Source organism: Antechinus flavipes, chromosome 3 (genome assembly GCF_016432865.1).
Source record: "Antechinus flavipes isolate AdamAnt ecotype Samford, QLD, Australia chromosome 3, AdamAnt_v2, whole genome shotgun sequence".
In the NCBI taxonomy this organism is placed as follows: Eukaryota; Metazoa; Chordata; class Mammalia; order Dasyuromorphia; family Dasyuridae; genus Antechinus; species Antechinus flavipes.
The window spans coordinates 557,951,293-557,970,803 of record NC_067400.1 but is presented as its reverse complement, the minus strand read 5'-3'; the positions used below and the strand labels follow the sequence as shown (position 1 = coordinate 557,970,803).

Sequence of the window (19,511 nt, the reverse complement as noted above, 5' to 3'; positions counted from 1 at the left end):
GGCTTGGCCCCCTACTGCTACTGCAGTTCTGGTGCCTCCAATCTAGCCTTTTCTTCTGGTCTCCAGGACTTAATGCTGGAGTTGCTCAGCCCCTACTCTGTTCTTCTTTATTAGTTGGCTCTAGCCACTTTAACTGTATCCTTTAGGCACTAGCTATTTGTTAGGACCCAATCCACCTTGGGGGGAAGGCTAAGTTGCTTAAGTGAGAGGGAAATATGGAGCCTTATATCAATCCTCTGACTGCCCCTTCCCAACCTACAAGATATGATTCTAGCTCTACTATATATATATATGTATATATATATATATGTATACTTTTTATTTACAAGTTATATGCATGGGTAATTTTATAGCATTGATAATTGCCAAACCTTTTGTTCCAATTTTTCCCCTCCTTCCCCCCACCTCCTCCCCAGATAGCAGGTTGACCAATACATGTTAAATGTGTTAAAGTATAAATTAAACACAATATAAGTATACATGTTCAAACAGTTATTTTGCTGTACAAAAAGAATCGGACTTTGAAATCGTGTACAATTAGCCTGTGATGGAAATCAAAAATGCAGGCAGACAAAAATAGAGGGATTGGGAATTCTATGTAGTGGTTCATAGTCATCTCCCAGAGTTCTTTCGCTGGGTGTAGCTGGTTCAATTCATTACTGCTCTATTGGAACTGATTTGGTTCATCTTATTGCTGGAGAGGGCCACGTCCATCAGAATTGATCATCATATAGTATTGTTGTTGAAGTATATAATGATCTGGTCCTGCTCATTTCACTCAGCATCAGTTCATGTAAGTCTCTCCAGGCTTTTCTGAAATAATCCTGTTGTTCATTTCTTACAGAACAATAATATTTATATGCTACAATTTATTCAGCCATTTTCCAGTTGATGGGCATCCACTCAGTTTCCAGTTTCTGGCCACTATAAAGAGGGCTGCTGCAAACATTCTTGCACATACAGATCCCTTTCCCTTCTTTAAAATCTTTTTGGGGCATAAGCCCAGTAGTAACACTGCTGGATCAAAGGATATGCACAGTTTGATAACTTTTTTGTCTAGCTCTACTTTTAATGGAAGTGTAAGATATACCAATAAGTTGTGGGGCCCCACGTGCAGAAGGGTTACCCACAGGAATCACACGTAAGACTTGCACTCTCAGGAATGATACTGAGATATTGCACATGCCTAGAATTGCATATATAGGAATCTCACAGAAGTGGTATTGAGATGCATGCTTTTCACAGAGCCTTACTCAGGGTGCATAGGAAACACTTTGGGTCCTATATGCCTTGTATTGCTTACATCAGGAGGTGTGTCCTAGAATAGTTGTTTCAGGGCGCTGTATCTGGGCAAGCCACCAGATGGTACTCAAACCTTGAGTACACTAGCTCACTTCAAACTGAGCATGTGCAAAAAATACATCATTGTCTTTAGCTTTTCCTTTATGAGCCTGTGTTCTAAATTCTGCATTCCTTCTAAAGGTTTATTTAATTCCTCCAAAATAAATAAAAATTTCTTGGCTTTGTATCCCTATGTTTTGGGATCCATAATCTTGTCCCATTATCAGAATAAACTCATAAGAATTCACTCATTTGGTAGAGGTTAAATGGCATTTAATTTAGTTGAAAATAAATCATAACGCTGTCAAACTCCAGATCAACTTAATTTGGTCAGACCTAGTAAAGTTTGAATTTCCAGCTCTCTGTCTCTGTATCCTATATCTGGGCATGGGTAAGCCAAAGACCATTTTTTAGAATACTTTCAAGCATTCTTGAGGAGTAGAAGTTTAGTTTTACCACAATGGCCTCACACCATCCCACTGCTTCCACAAAGATTATTGCTCCTGGCTGACAACTAGGCAAAACCTGTTATACAATACTTTAGTAGGCTGGCCCTGGGGAAATAATCCCTCTGGCTGCCCAAATAGCCAACTTCCTTCTCTAAATCTCCTCCCAGGGTGCAATAGATGCACCTAGACTCCCAAGAGAGTCAACCACCAGCACTGTGAACAGCTCTTAAAATGTCCTTCCAAAGATTAGCCAGTTCTTAATTCTGGCGACTTTAATAGTGCCCCTGACATTCTTTCCTTTGTATTTTATCCTCTTTTAGGTGCCTACAATAAGAGTTAAAATGGAGGAGAAAGTTATAAGTTGTGAAGCAGAAATGTGCTTCAGAAAAAGGTTACATACTTGCCCACAGGGGTCACACATGCACAGAGGGTGAACACATGGAATTGTACATAAAGGAATATACATACAGAAATAGACTATAAAGACCTCACAGGGGCTGTTGACACCGAGATCACACAGATGATTGCACACATGAATTATGTACACATACACAGGGATCATACCACAATGACTTTAGCCACCAATAGGAAGAAGAGGTTGGGCTCCCTTTACAGGCCAGGGTGTAGAGCATATCAACATGATTGGAGAGAGCAGACTGGTGACTTGAAGTAGGCCCCTTTAATATTCCTCAATATAATATACCTCAATATTCCATGGAAATTTTTGGGACATCAACAGTTGGTAGGGAGGGGACCATGGTGAAGTGACTTCTTCTTCATCTCTGAGCTCTGGCCTCTGGCTCATCCACCCTGGCTCTCCAGCTGGTTGCTTCTACCTTCCTCCTGCTTATCCTGATGTCTTTTTTCATCTTCTACTATTTTCATTTTCTTCCTAGAGACAGAAAGCTATGGATTCCCTCCACACACCCAGGGTCTTTACATGGGGCATTCTCCAGTGGGCGGGCAGCAGGCAGAGTCTTTTCCAGGGGAAATTCAGGCCAAATTAACTAAGGACTGACAGATTGACCAGAAAGAGGCAGATCAGATTAATCAGGAACATGGAGACTGGGTATTTCAGTTGATAGATATATCAACCAAATCAGGAGCAGAAAGATTGAGTCAGGACTAACCAAGCAAACCAGGGAAGACAGGTTGACCAGGAAGAAGCAAACTTTATTCAAAAGAGAAAGGCCAGTTGAATTTATCAAATGTAGACGGTCTAGACAGGAAAGAGACAAATCAAGAAAAGATATACTGACTGCCTAGGTGACAGATGAACCAAACCAAGTAGAGACTGACAAGGATACATGTGGACAAGATTTACCAGAGGACACATGGACACAAGCAATCAAAGACAGCTTGACTAGAAATAGTCATATTGGCAAGCAGACCATACAACTGAGAAGAGATAATTTAACCACAGAACAAATGGAGCCAAATTGACTGGAGAAAAACAATCTAAGTAGTGGGACAACTGAATCAAACCAATCAGATTAATATGGACTGACAGAGAAAAATGGCCCAAATAAATGAAAACAGAAAAATTGACCAAGACAATACATTTAACCATTACGTAGACACAGACTGATGAGATAGATAGACAAAATCAAATAGCAATGTCTAGGGAGACAAAAATCCCAAGCTAACTAGTCAGAGACTGTTCAGGGATCAGATGCATTAAACTGACTAGAGGTAACAAATTGATCGGTTGTATATGGACCAAACCATCTAGGATCAGACTGACTGGGGACAAATGTATCAAACTTGTCAGAGATAGATGGATCAAGTGAAAAAGATAGAGATTGCCTAGAGCTCAGAATAAATGGAAGACAGAAAGTAGGACACTCAATGACCAAAACACAGAATCACTATAAGTCAGCCAGAAGACAGATCAAAACTGAAAAAGGAAACAGAATAAACACAGATAGACAGATTATGGAAAAGTAGGTTTGATCAAAAAACAAACAGAATCACTTAGGGGAAAAAAAAAACTTTAAGAAGGGCTGGAAGACTTGATAGAATCAGGGTCTTTGAGAACATATTGATCAATGAATTGAAGGCACATCACTTGATCTTGTAGTGAGGAAGGATCAACCTCAACTGGATCTGCCCAAGTCCTACCCAAGATCTAGCAATTCACCCATTGGCCTGCCCCTGCCCCTGCGCCTGCTCCTGCTCCTGCCAGTGAAGCTGTAAATATGGATGCAACATCCTGGAATCTTAAGGTAGGAGGGGAATGGGATGGGAATAAGGAAAGAGACTTTGGAGCTTCCCTAAGAAGAACATTGAGGAATCTGGGATGGCGTTTATGTGTGGAAAGGGAACAATGGGGAACTGTAGGAAGCACTGGTAGAGATGTGACACTAGAATTATAGGGTTATAGGAGTTCTTTTGGAGAGCAGAAGGAATCTGTATCTTTAGGACATCTGTGTGATGAAAACAGGGAGGTTTCTGTATGATGGGGACACAATAAAACTTAAGGGGTAGTGGGAGGATGGAATCATAGAATGTTAGTCCTAGAAGGAATCTTAGAGATCACCTAATCTCTCCTTCATTTTATAAATGAAGAAACTAGAACCTCTTTATGAATAATATTGGGTCAGTTTGTGAGAGACAGCCTAAGAATGTGTATATAAGTGACAGACAGTGTGATGGAGTATTTTGATTCTGTAGGGGACAGGCTAGAGAGTCAGTAAGTTGAGGTGTCATGGGCATTTGTAGAGAAGGGAGTTTGTAAGTGAAAAGACAGTGAAGGATTTATTGTAAGGGATTGATGTGGGAAGGATGATAGATATGGGGGGACAGGATCTTATGAGTTTATCAGGGAAAATGAAAGAGGTCTCTGTGGAAGGGTGGTTCTCAGGTTTTGTCCTTCATGATCAAAAAGGACCAAAAGAACATTATTATGTTGAGGTGAAGGTACAGTGTGTCTGACAGTAGCAGATCAGACCAGTACAAGCTCAGAAGGTTCTACCACAGGTTGGCACAATTACTCGATATAAACATTTGGAGTAGAGATGTCTCTAAATCTGTGCATCTCATGTTTCTTTTAAGTTATTGCAGTCCTGTGTTACTTATATAACACAGAGCCTTCTTTGATGCAGGCACACTATGCTGTATGGTCCTGTGCTAGTGTCCCCTGTGTCTTACAATAGCAAAGTTCTTCAGAGAGACTTTTTCTGACTTCCATACGAACTCTTGACTTGTGTGAATACTCCATAAAAATAGTCTTTTAATAAACATACATTTGCCATTCAAACAACAAGGCCAGCCCATTGGAGTTGTGCTCTCTGTAGTAGAGTTTGAATACTTAGCAGTTAAATCAAGAAAGGACCACAGGGTCTGGTACCTTTTCTTACCACATGGTTTTCAGAATCTTTCTAAGATGCTCAAATGGAAGCAATTCAGTTTCCTGGTTCAATACAAGGTCAATACAATGGCTCTGGTGATCTTCAGTTTGATAAGAGGCCTAATATACCTCTTCTTTCCCACACCTCCCAAGACTGAGCTAGCTCTGGTAATGTGTGTGTCAAACTATCAATGTATACATCACTAGAAAAATATACTGTCCAGGTAAGTGACTCATCCACAAGCATTCAAAATTTCTCCATTTGTTGTAACCTATGGTTCCCTATTTGGATAGTAGAGTGCTGGCTGCTAGAGAGCCTCTGTTTTCTTGGTGTTAATTGCCAGGCCAAAATTGTGAAAGGGTGCAATGATAGTTGAGAAAAAGGTGGAAGGGAGTTTGCAAGTTGTGGAGATCTCTAGTTGATTACAAAAGAGAAAATGTTGGAGGAAAGAGATTTGTGGAGAATAATTGTAACTTAAATTTCATTGATCCCTAACTTCTGGTTCAAGACACTGAGCCAATAACTTTCCTGGTAACTGAACTGGTTGTCTCTTTAGTATCTGATATTTCTTTGTCTCAGTCTGCTTTACTTGTCCTCCTACATTTGCCACTATCTCCGTTTCTGAGACGCCAAAATGAGCGCATACTTTCTCTGTTTTCTTCCTCTTCTAATCACAAGAATACACTGTCCAGTTTATTCAATGCTTTATTATTTCAATGGATTTCTGATCTCTTCAATGTGAGTAACTCTCTCTGAAGTTGCAGATAAAAATTTGTCCATGCCTTCTTGTCATCTTATACAATTCTTGTCTGTGTTCTTTCTTATATACTCTCTAGACCATCCATGAAACGCACTGGAGGTCTTCTTCCATGGGTACCAGTGTATAACTCTGATCATCTATCAGTTACCTCTCTGGCTCATTATAAGACTAATACACATTTTTTTTAATCCCCTGATTCCTGGATCATAACATTTATATTGTTTCTTGAGTACAAGTCATCATGAATATATCCCATTTATTACCAACCTCCATTTCTCTATTATTCTTTAGGTCATTTGAAATTTTGACCCTTTAAAGATTATAATGTTTTATAATTTTCAACCAAATACATCAGCAGAAAGTGTATTCACAAAAAATGATATTATTATTAACAATATTATTGAGTAATAATGACACTAGTTCTAATTTCTGAAATGCTTTAAAGTTTACAAAGACATTTTTTCACAAAAACTGTGTAAAAAAAGGCTGAGAGAGAGTAAGTGATTTTTTCCAAGATTACAGAGCATAGGTATGCTTTGAACTCAGGTTTATTCATGTATTGGCCAGAGGTACTTTAAAGATCATCTAATTCAGTCCCCTAATTTTTACAAATGTTTCCTAGGGCCCAAGAGTCTTCCATCTTTTGCAAAGGGGATCTAGTTCTGGCCTCAAGAGTAGGAGTATCTGAGTCATTGATAGACAGGTTAGAAAGAAAAGAACCAAATCCCTGTGGCTTTCCATTAAAAATTTCATTCAAGCTTGCTATTACATTAATCAGTATTTTTAAAGTTTCAATTAATCAACTCTAGAATTTAACCAGCTGTATTATTATGCAGCCCACATCTCACTATCTTCTACACAAAGATATTGTAAAAGAACTTTGTCAAATGTCTTGTTGAAATCCAGATATATCTCTATAACATTCTACCAGTCTAATCATTCTATCAAATAAGAAAATGAATCTAGTTTAGCATAATCTGTTCTTGATGAACCTATTTTTGCTATTAATGACCAATGTTCTCTTTAAGTACTTACAAGGAGTCCTCTTAATAGATAGTTCTAGAAATTGAAGTTACTAGGAATTGAAGTTAAGTTCATTGATCTGCAGTTTCAAGAATCCAGCTTTTTGAAAATCAGGATATCATAGAATTTCCAGCCTTGAGGATATCTTTCTCATCCAGATATATCCAGATATATAAAATATCCAGATATTTTAACCACTTCCTTCTTTTCTTTCTCTATGGGATCAAAAATAACTTTACCTCCATGTCACATATACACATAAAGATCCTAATACTCCAAAATTCCTCTCACTCCCACAGAGAGACTTCCACTATCTGTTCTTTTTTCTTCTTATCTTCTGATGAAGAAGATGGTGTCAGATAAAAATATTAGGCTTTGTGGACCAATGTATAAGATATAGGTTAAGATATAAGACAATAGATTCTTTATTAGGGAAGGGATACATTTTAGAAGGTATTTGCTTAGAGATTAGGCTTGATTTGATAAAGAAAGATTTAAATTGAATTCAGAGGTATGGGGAGAAAAGTGCCACTATGTAAAAAGCAGTAGATATGAAATAAAAATAGCATTGAAGAAGGCCAGTAAATCACTGGAAAAAGAGCAGGCTTAATACTCATGAGCTTAAAAACATATTCTCTGATTCTGGTAGTAAGGATGATAAACAAAGAAAGTAGAGCTTGGAATTCAAGAAGGGTAAATAGAACCTCAAAGGTCTGTCTAGAATGCAATTCCTGAATGAATGAAACAATAGAAGTGTTGACTTCGTACCAAAGAAACAGATTAGATAGTAAGGGGAATGGTTTAGTGATTTAGATCAAGATGTGGTGGGAAATGGAGAAAATCTGGGAAAGCATTAGAGAGATCCAGATAGGATCTCAGCAGGAGAATAGTGCTAATTTTTATACAGGGCTAAGGGGGGAAATCTATATTTTAGGTCAGTATGAGTCTTTAAGGAACAGTGGAGGTGTTGTATATTTATGTGCTGTGTGTGTGTGTGTGTGTGTGTGTGTGTGTAATTGTATAACTGTGTATGTATATGATGAAAGAAAGGGACTGTGACAAACATTTGTAGAAGATAAGTCTCTGTGGGTGGAGACAATGGGGCACTGAGTTTCAATGTGGAAGGATTAATGGTTAACTACATATATAGGTACAGTGCTGAGGTTCTATATGGGGAAAGAATTGGGGAGGTCTGTAATATGGTGATGGGGATCTGATTTTGATGGACAGTGTGAGTATCTTATGAAGGATATTATATATCATGTGTAGGGTATTAAGGTTCTGTAGGGGGCAGTGGTTGATCTGTGTGAGGTCAACAATGGAGAGGGGGAGTTGGGAGTTGGTGGGAGAAAAGTTGGAGGGACATATATGGAGGTGGAGGGTGGGATAGCAGATCCATGTAGGTGAAACTAGAGGAAGTAGATAATTCAAATTTTTTATTAATTATTACTCTGGGGTCAGAATGGGGAGATCTATGTAAAAGTGATGGAGAGGGATCTTAGTTGGACAATAGAGGTTTTGCATGGAGTAGAGAGAATGATTGGGCTTGTTTTGAACTGATTGTGTAGGCATCTATATATGTAAAGGTGAAAGGATTTTTTGAGAAGCATTGGGAGTTACATGTATTTATGTGTCTGACAGTGATGGGTCTGTGTGGGTAGAAAGTTATATAAGGGGTCGGTGATGGGGGTGGGGAAACTTGTGTGGAGGCATAGGGCTATGTTTTGACTGGACTGTGTGGAGTATTCTATGATGGGGACCTTGAAAGTATAGAGGGGGAAGTTTTGGTCTGTGTAGGGAATACTAATTGGTTATTTGGAGACTATATGGGAGCAGTAGAGAGCACTATGCAAAAGAAACCCACAGGACATGAATAAAATAAATGGCAAGACATTTTAAAATACTATGTGCAAAGTACTGTGGCAAATTCTGAGGATACAAATAGAAAATCTAGATGGTTCCTGCTCTCAAGATGCTAATATTCTAACATGGAGATAGGAGGTTTCAGCTCTAAGTCAGATGGAAAGGCCCAGTGGTCCTTCATAGTGCAAATAGCAAAACAGATAGTAATATTTCTGATTTAATGTTATTCCCATTGATAAAACCTCTTCTAACCTGTTTCTGATATTAAGTCTTTGACAATGCTAAGAACTTGATGCAGAGAATTTCTGTACCGGGCTTTCAATATCTGTGACTGTTGAGGACACAGAAATTGCCAATCAAGTCTGATCCCCACAAGGGCTATTTCCCTGGGTATGTCTAATGGCCATGGAACTGGAGGTAGGGTTAGGAGGCTGAGTTGGTCAGTTTTGGTGCTGGTTTGTGGCAGGAATGGTGGGACACATGACAAGTTTTTTCCCCTGGATGATGGCTATTGGGGGCTGGGCTAGAAGGTGGGTCTAAGGTTGGAGTGGAGGGAGGGAAACATTCTATTCTTGGATCTTCTTAAGTTCTGAGATGCCAACAGCACACTCTGAGGGTATTGATGTTCAAGAATTGCTGCCTGTTTGCCCTACCTGACACATCCTGTCCCTTGTCTCTTCTCAGGATACTCTGGTGTTTCATTTAGGCTGACTTGTTATCCAGATGGCTCTAGTGTGATAGGGATGGCAGGTCCTTTTTCAGTGGATATTGTTACCTCTGGATTAGGGTGGTGGTCTAGGAAGAGGCTGCTATTCTTAGGGCATGCATATGTACTTTAAAGTCTGAAAAACACTTCACATACATTAACTCATTTGAACCTCAAAACAATCCAGTGAAGTAGATATTTTTAGTATCTCTATTTTATAGAACTAGAAACTGAAGCTTATTGAATTTAAATATTTTATTTGAGAATGAACCATAGATTTAGAGTTAGAAAGGATGTTCTAATGTTATCTAGTTCAAACCCTCTCATTTTCAGAAGAGAAAACTGCCCCAAAGAGGTTAAATGGCCAAGCTCATATAGTTTGTAATGAACCTAGATGCTCTAACTTCTCCATGGTTATATTTTAATAGTGTCAGAAGCAAGAGTGGAACCTAGGACTCTTCTGATTCCAGGACTAATGCTGTTTCTATTGCACCACTGATGACTCTAAGGTGTATAATGAATTGAATTCCATAGAAATGGAATTCCTATTATGGGGGGGAGGGATTCTGTGTGAAAGCAGTAGAGAGAGAATTATAGAGAGCTCAGTGGTGGTGGTGGTAGAAATCTCTGCAGGAGAGAAAATGTAGAGTTGAATTATTGGGGTTCTGCATTAGAGAATAATGAGAGGAGTTTGGAATGGATAGTGTCAGTATGAATGAGGAGGTCTGTGTGGGACCCAATGGAAGGTTGTGTGGGAAAGATTTGGGTCATGAGGACTTCTGAGGGCATGTTACAGGTGTGAAGAGGGGCCCAGTGATGGATCTGTAGAGGACAGAAGAAAGTTGGTAGGGGAACGGTGTAGGTCCAGTATATGGGAACTTCTCTTTGACTTTTAAAATTCATTATAGCCTTGTTCCTTTCTATGTTTCCTGTACTTTACCCACATAAGCATACTTCATGATCCAATAACATTAGTCTCTTATTGTTCCTTAGACTTAAAATAAACCAATTATTGTTATAGATTTTTTTAAAAATTCAAGAAATAGAGAACATGGAAGTGGGGGGCATTGTCAAGAAAGATCTCATGTAAGAGGTGTCACACGAGTTATGAATTTGAGGAAGATGTGCTTACAGATCATAATCTGGAATGTGTGTAGGGAGGAGATGGAATTTCTTGTGAGAGAAACAGCTTGCAGGTTAATATGAGTCAAACAGAGAATGAGGACAGTAATAGAAAATAGCTGGAAATTTAAATAGGAACTACACTGTGGAGAATCAGGCTGAAGAGTTTGTATTAGATGCTAGAAGCAGTAGATAGCCATTGATGATTTTGGGGGGAAGGATGTGACATGGGGGGAAGGATGTGACATGGCCGGATGCTTTAGGCATATCACTTTGTCAGCTGTGTGGAGAAAGAAGTAGAAAAGAGAAAGACTGGAAGAGACCAGTTAGAAATTATTGTCATAGTCCAAGTAAGAGGAGATACATTCTTGCTTAAATTAGAGTGATGGCTGATTAAATGGAGAAAAGTGGACAGATATAATTGAAGTTGTGAAGAAAGAATCCACAAACCTCTGAAACTTATTGGATACTGTAATTGAAGCAGGGAGAAATCTACAGTCTCTGTTGTAGTGGAGTAGGGTTAGTAGCAACGATTTGAGAGTAGATAGTGCTGTCTATTCCATGTCAGGGAGCTCTATGAGGATGACAATTGATGGATCTGTAGAGAATCTGAGACCATATAGGGAGAACAGTTTCAGATTCTCTGTATGGGGAAAATGGGAGTTGAGAAGAAGTAGAGAGGGATGATCTGCTTTGAGGACAGAGGACTTGGGTTCAAGTCTCTGCTCTGTAACCTTTAAGTAAATCATGGTATTTTTTCAATTTCTTCATTTCAAAATAGTAAATATGGACTAAGTGACACTGGAGGTCAATTCAGCTCTTAAATTTGTGAAACAAGAGTGTCTAAGGAGGGCGACAGTAGTAATGTTTATGTGTGGGAAGACAGAGATGAGTTCATGTTTGATATGCATAGAAAACTTTTGTTGGAATATATGAAATCCATTTAGAGGAGAAGATGGAGAAGTCTGCGTGCGGGAATGGTATAAGGGAAATTGGAGGGGGTCTGTACATAGGTAATCATTGGTTTATGGATGTACAATTACAGAGGATCTTTGTGACAATGGATGGTGATGGGGAGAGAATTCTGGGGGTACTCCACTAGTTTTGTGGTCTTGTTTTGGACTGGAGTCTTAATGTTATTAGTTTAGGGCACTCCTGGTGAAGGAACTCCTTGTACCAATACAAATCTTCCCAGGCTCTGCGCTCTATAATCTGAGAGTTAGGGGAGAACAGGAGAACGGATCGCAGGTTAATAAGTAAATCTGAGGCTACACTTGAACCCAGGTTTTCTTGACTACTACACTGTCTTTACATAAGCATCTGTCTAATGTATAGTGTGTATATGTGCAGGGGAAGTCAAGAGGGGACAATAGTTATAGAATGTCTGGGCTGGATAAGGATGAGGCAGTAGGAGGAGGTATATTTGTGGAACATAGAGAAGAATTCAGTTGGGGGGAGAGAATAGAGAATTGCCCCCAGAATATTCCCTTAAGAGTAGGGGTATTCTCTCTCTCTCTCTCTCTCTCTCTCTCTCTGTATGTGTGTGTGTGTGTGTGTGTGTGTGTGTTGGTTTTGAAAGGGGGAAATCTGCGTGTGAAAATAATAAACGATTCATCGGGGAGTAATTTGTATCGCAGGGACAATAGATGATTCAATGGGAGCTTGAGGATTTGAGAAGGGACAATTGAGTGTTAGGAGGGGTTATCAGAGATTTCAGTGGGGGGAGGGGGTGACTAGATGTGGAAATGGAGACAATAGAGGAGTCACTGATGGGTCTAGAAATCTGCCCCGTGGCGAGGGTTGGGGGTGGGGGGAAGGAAAGCCAGCCACGGCTGGTTGGATTAGCTATGCCACGTTGGTACGGGGTGGTTGGTTTAAACAATGGGCAGGTAGGTCTAGGCGAGATGGTTGGAGAAAGGGCAGCGTTGATTGTGATCTGGGTCGAGTACTGGGAGTAAGAAAAGAGGCCATGGGACTAAAAGATACCTAGATGAGGGTGAGGAAAAGAGTTTGTCAACAAGGGGAGTGAGCCCGAGACAGAGCGCAGTTTAGGGTAATAGGCCTTAGGTGGGGCGGAGCCCTGGCTAAATAGGGGTAGGCTTGGAGGAAGGATAGCGGGTGTGCCTCGGCTTTTGGGAGGAGGGACCTCGGGCCAGAGTAGGCTGAGCTAATTTGGGACCAGCCGGAGATGGGGGTTGGGAGGAGAGGGACACCGTAGGAGGGGATTTATGAGCTCGGGCAGGAGCAGAGGTGTAAGAGTGAGGGGCAGGCCTTGGGATAAGTCTAGGAGGAGGTTGGTAGGCCTATTTGAGTGTGTATAGGTTCGGGGAATGGGGTGGTGTGTGGAGCAAGGCTCTGGGGAATCGTGGGCGGAGCTTAGTTCCCCTCCCCCTTTAGTCAGGGGCGGGGCGAGCAGGGCTGGGGGCTTTGGTGTTGTTGGGGTGGAGAGTGGGTGGAGCCAGAGAACCAACGGGTAACCCCACCCTTTCTTCTTTCCCTCTCATCCCCACCTTCTCCGAGGTCTGGGGTGGCTGAGACGAGGGTGGAGCGGGACCTTGGAGCTCTGGGCTGGCCCGGGTGCGGTGGAATAGGGTAGGGTAGTGGAGAGCAGGGAGAGCTTTGGGGGGCGGGGCCGAGAGTCGAATTGCTCCTCGGCAGCCCCTCCCTCTTTTCCCCTGTCTCCCCGCCCCTCTCTCCCGCCTTCCCGGCCGTGTGCAGCCCGGGCCCGGCGGGCGGGCGCTGGGATTGGGACGTGGGTGCGGCGCGGCGCCGTTCGGTCAGCCTGGTGCAGTGACGGCCCCGGGGACAGCGGGGACAGCGCTGCTGGCACCACGTGAGCCCGAGCCCGGCCGGGCCGCACATAAAGCTAGGCGGGGAGCCTGGCTCCCGGCCCCTCCCAGCTTTCCTCAGCCTGGGGTGAGTGCTGCGGGTGGGGACGGGTGAGGGTGGGCGGCCGGGCGGCCGTGCTCGGTGTGTTGGTGCGGGCGCGTCTAATTGTGTGGCTGCGTGTATGACCGTCTGCATGCCTGTTTGCGGGTGTCGGTATGTACGCATGTGTGTTTGGGCTCCTGCGTCTCGGACTCCGGGGCTGGGGTGGGGTGGCGGGGATGCTGAGGGCCTCCTGCCCCTAGGGCACAGCTGGTATGGGATTGCTTCAGGGCACAGTGCCTCTGCCTGGCACGCCCATCCCCTCCAGTCCCCCTCCTCTCCTGCTAGCCCAACCCTCGCTGACATTCGCCCATCGGGACCTCCTTTCTCATCTCCTTCCCACCCCCCTCACCCCGGCGAGGAAGAAGGCTGAATGCACCTCCCAGTTCTTAGTCCAAAGGCCTGGAGCCAGGAGGGGGTAGCAGGTGGGATAAGAACGAGGTGTTTGCGACTCTGCCTGCCGAAGGTCGGAAATCTGGGCCCACCTCCTGGACCATGCCTGCAGTCTTCTGAGGGAAGCCTGTTTGGAGGCAGGGACTTGACCAGATGGCTCTGTCTTCTTTAGGGGGCTGCTCCCTCCCCCTTTCCCCGAAGATTCCTTTGAGGCACAAGGGAAGAGACTCCAGGGCCCTTGCATCTTAGATGGAATCTGCATTTTCATTAGAACCCCACGTCTGGCCCCTCCTTGTTTGTGGACTTTTGTAGCTTCCCTTCCTCCTGGCCTTGGCTTCCTGCCGGTTTCCCTCCCCTGGCCCACCCAGTCTGGCAGGTCCCTACCAGGCCTGGCTAAACTCTGGCAGAGGGGGCTTGTAGGGTTGGTATTTGAGTCTTTCTTATACTGAGGTTGGTTTTGCCTTCTGGTGTTCACTGGTTCTCGGTATATGTAAGGGTCCTCTCATCTTTCTCCTAGTTACTGTGATTGTGGCTGGTACATGTGATACAGACTTTTATTGTTAGGTCAGAGAAGGAAGTGATCATCCTACTTTGTCTTCTTCCCATCTGATCCATCTTGCATATATTCTTCTAGAACACACAGCTCTCTGATCATCTGAACACAAATCAGATCACAGAATTCCTCACCCAGGCATGGTCCCTCCGACTCTAGCTTTGTCACTCCTTATTCAAAATCTATCAATGGTTCTGCAGTAATTGGACCTCTGAGGTCATTAGTAGAGAAATCCCTGCAATTCTACTTCTGGCACTTTAGTAAAAGGAAATTCATTTCACAAAGATTCCCGTTTCATTTTTGAACAGGCATATTGTTCTTATATTTAAGCCAAATCGGTGACTCCGCATTTGGTACCCACTGGTCCTAGTTTTGTCTTCTGAGGCAGAGTAAATCATTTCTTACTATATGACAGTCCTTCAAATAATTAATTACACAAATATGAATGGCTCTCCAATAATAATAACAGTTGGCATTGAAGTATTCTTTAAGGTTTACAAAGTGCTTTAAAAATGTAATTTTATTTGATCCTGGGAATTAAGTGATGATGTTATTCCCATTTTATAGATGAGGAAACTGAGGGCAAGAGATTAAGTAACTTTCCCAGATTCACATACTGAATTCAGGCCTTCCTAATTCAGATCCAGTGCTTTATCCACTGTGTCTCCTAATTATTATTAGCTGTCTCCTAATAATAGACAATAAAAAGATTAATAGTACACACACCCCTCTTTAAAGAGCTAAATTTACTAGCAGAGAAAAGACCTAAGTACAAGAATTAGGGAAAAATCACTTCACAGTTGAACTGACATTTCAGCTGGGTTTTTAAGGGCTGTCTTCTCCTTAAGTCTTCTCTTTTTCAGGCTAACCATCCTTAATTCCTTCACCAAGACCTCAGATGTCATGGTTTTGAATTTCTTCACTATTCTGATTGTACTTCTGTGATGTGAGCCACTTGGTCAGTGTTCTTCTGAAAATGTGACCTCCTTGCAACTGAACACAAAACTCTAGATGTTATTTGATTGGAGAAAAAGATAATAAGATTATCACCTCCCTTGTTTCTGGATGCTGTGCTTGTATTTATACAGTCAATGATTTTGTTGACTATATCAGAATATTAACTCAAATTGAGCTTGCAGTCAACTAACATCCTCCTCTCAGAATTTTAATATAAAGTGTGGTCAAGCCACACACACACACACACACACACACACACACACACACACACACACACTCTTTTTTTATGTAATTGGTTTTTGAACTCAAGAGCAGGACCTTACATTGGCATTATTAAGGCTCATAATTAGATTTTGCTCATCAAGCCATGTGCAGTCCAACATTCAACAACAATCTAAAGATTTTTTAAAAACTTTATCTAGGCATCCAATATATTAGCAATCTCTCCTTACTTTACTTCTTCCATAAATTTGAGAAGCAAGCAGTTTATGACTTCATTTAGGTCTTTGATAAAAAAAAATGTTGGAAAAGAACAGGATCTAGGGCAGATCCCTGTGGCACTCTCCTGGACACTTCTCTCTCCAGATTGATATTGTTCCATTTTTCAATGTTCTTTGACTATGATTGCTGAATATTTGTCTGTCTGCTAATTACTCTTGTTCAGCCTTGAATTTTTTTCTTCCATTTCGTTAAGAGCATTATGAAATACTGTCAAATGTTCATCTTGAATCAAGATAAATTGTACAATATGTAACCCCTAATGTTACCGACATAGTAAATGTATAAGAAAATATTACTATGTTATAATTTGTATTAAGGATACCTAAAATGCTTCCTATGGAACAGCACTTTCTATTGTCACAGAACTCTATGATTTCACTGAAGGTAAAATATTTTAGTACAGTATCTTTATGAGTTTTATGCAGAGGGGAAGAAAATCTAATACCTGGCAATCAGCAGTTTGGTGAAGTCTTAACTAGGCTGATCCTCTGATGACATACACAATCTGTCACTAGTCTTGGACAAGAAGCCTTTCCAGCTTGGTGTGGGACTTGCCAGAGCTTGTAGTTTTCTGTCATAGACTTTTAAGAGCCCAGGATCACATCCACGCCACTGTAAGAACAAGATTTAATGGAGGAACAAATAGCATATTCTTTATCAAATGGTGACCAACACTCATTTAATAAAGTATAGCCAGGGAGTTATGTCAAGATGTCCTTCCTGTCTTTCAGTAATACATCTTTTCCTTCTTTTACAAAACCTGGGCATTTGCTCTTTTTAGTCATCTGGAACCTTTCCAATGATTTATCAAAGATTATGTCAACATTGAATCTGAATTCGTAGATGATGTCCCTAGATGCATCCAGGAATGCATCTGATTTTAGGTAATAGAATTTGAGAGCTGATAGGTATCTTATCTAGCGCAACATCCTCATTTTACAGAAATAACATGTTTAGATTCTCAAAGTTTGTTTATGGCAGAGATTTCTAGTACAGTGTTGTTTTTCTTGCAACAGGTTGTCTTTCTCAAAAATTATATTAAGACAAAACCCACAACCCTCAGAATTTAAAAAATGATTTTACCTGTTTATGGCATAAGGCTCTAAACAAATCATTATTTGAACATTTAAAAATACATTTTATTGACATTTTTTGTTTGATGTCAGTCATTTCTCAGGGAAGAAAATAGCCTACAGAGTGCACCCTCCCATGTGACAAAGAAAAATAATAATAAAAATCTAGTACAGTGATTTCACCTTTAAATGTAGTAAACATTCTGCTCTGCCAGTCTTCTCTTTGATGCTTTAATGGAAGTATATGTCATTATCTATTCTTCACAGATTTTTACCTCCATAAAAGACCTTTTACCTTTTTTCTTTTACTTTTTCTTTTTTTTTTTTTTTTTGCTGAGGCAATTGAAGTTAAGTGACTTGCCAAGTGTCACACAGTTAGAAAGTATTAAGCATCTGAAGTCAGATTTGAATTCAGGTCTTCCTGACTTCAGGGCTGGTACTCTATCCACTGTACCACCTAGCTGCCCCAAGACCTTTTATCTTTTTGTTCTTATCTTCATATTATTGCATATGGCATTCTTTTGGCTCTGCATATTTTATTTTTCATTAGTTCATGAAAATTATTCTATGTTTTTCCACATTCCTTACACGTGTCATTTCCTAATACAGAATGAAATTCCATTACATTCAGATTTCATTTTTTTAAAACTATTTTCCAGTCACTGGGCATCCATTTTGTTTCCAGATCTTTATCATTCCAGAGTGTTGCTATGAACACTTTAGCATAATATATATTTAATTTTTGTTTCAATCTGACTTGCTTGGACTATATGTCCAATAATGAAATTTCTGGATAAAAGGGCAATGACCATTTAAAGACTGGTTTAATTTAACTGAATTCAGAAATATCACAATCCTCAGGAAGAAAGAAGAATGTTTACTGTGGTATTTACTTATTTTTTAAACACCACCTTTAGTTTAAAAAATTTTATCCAAATATCTCTTTTAAAATGTGTTAGCTCACTGACTGCAGCTAACTGCATTTCAGTATTGCTGGGAAGAATGCTTAAGGCATGGAACAACTGGCTCTATTCTCTTTGATTGGATATCTGAGAAGCCTTTAGTAAGTCTAATACTTTGGTGTCAAACAGACCAAATTCTTTCACATATTAGAACTTGTATTAGGCCTATTCAGTCTATTTATTAAGTACCTACTATGTGCTGGGTCCTTTGCTTGAGAGCTCAGTTTGTGTTATAATAGATAGAGCTCTGGGTCTGGAGTCAGAAAGCCTTGAGTTGAAATCCAGTTTCAGACCCTTACAAGCTCTATGACCCTGAGTCCACTTAACCTCTCTCTCTATGCCTCAGTTTCCTCAAATGTAAAGTAGACATAATAATAGCTCTTACCCTACAGGATTGTAGTGAGAATCAAATGAGATAGTATTTTTAAAGCACTTAATACATACCTAACAAATATGTCTTCCCTTCTTTTCCCTTCAGCTTCAAAGATGAAAAACAAAATAATCTCTTCCCCCAAGAAGCTTACATTCTGAAAGGGGAGATAAACACATAAATAGCTGCTAAACAAGATAGACAATGATTGTGAAAAACAGGAAAGGTGAGAGATCATTTCATGTTTGTCTCAGGGCATGCTTCAGGGAAGAGGTAACAGCTTGAGTTGGATCTTGAAGGAAAAGAATTTCAGTAGGTGAAAGGGTGTGTATGTGTTTAGAGGGGACTGAATGCATGGATGTAGAAGGCAGGACAAAATCTGGGAGTGATGACTAGTATTTGACTGAACTATATAGTACACAAAGGGAAGTAATTAATAACCAGCATTTATATGCTGCCATAAGGTTCGTAGAGTATTACCTCGTTGATCCTCACAAAAACTCTGTCAGGTAGATCCTATTATCTCCATTTTACAGGTGAGGCTGAGTAAGGCCAAGCTATATCCCCAGGGTTGAAAAGTTCAGAAGTATTTAAGACTGGATATAAACTCAGGTTTTCCTCATTCTAAGTCCAATACTCAATTCACCACATCTCTGTGAGAAAAATCATGAAAGGCAGGATGGAGTAGGTTGTCAAAGGCCTTAAATGCCATGTTGAATTTCTCTTCTATCTTATAAGTAGTGAGTAGTTATTGAATATTTTGAGCAGGTAAGTAATATGTATAGACCTTGTGCTTTAGAGAGAGACTGGAGGAAGAGAGCTTGTTAAAGAGACTGTTATACTAATAGGAAGAGGTGATAAAAGCCTAACTGAGGCTAGTGGCATTTAAGAGTGTAAGGGAAACAGGAACTATTTTAGAGTCACTGATAGAATCAGTTAGAAGGAACCTTGGAGGTCAGTTAGTTCAACCTGTACCTGACCATAAATCCCCTCTAATTTTCCTGAGAAACGATCACATATCCTTGATTTAAAGACCCCCTTCAATCAGGGATAAGGAACCTATTACTCCATTGGTCCATTCTACTTTTGGACAGCTCCAATTGCTAAGAAGTTTTTCCTCCCAACAATTTAAATGAACAGACATTGCCAGGGAATTGTTC

At 40.7% G+C, this 19,511-nt stretch overlaps 1 protein-coding gene across 2 annotated transcripts in view; it reads left to right on the top strand.

The window, feature by feature from the left end:
- The first annotated feature begins 3,833 nt into the window (after positions 1 to 3,833).
- The window catches only part of TRIM3 (tripartite motif containing 3), a 32,725-nt gene continuing 17,047 nt past the window's right edge, over positions 3,834 to 19,511 (top strand). Inside the window, exon 1 of one of the 2 annotated variants that reach the window (XM_051987613.1) lies at positions 3,834 to 4,015. The gene's annotated coding sequence lies outside the window, so the exon portion shown is untranslated. Of the gene's footprint in view, positions 4,016 to 13,076; positions 13,531 to 19,511 lie in introns of those variants that run through there. The other variant, XM_051987612.1, reaches the window with a different exon arrangement.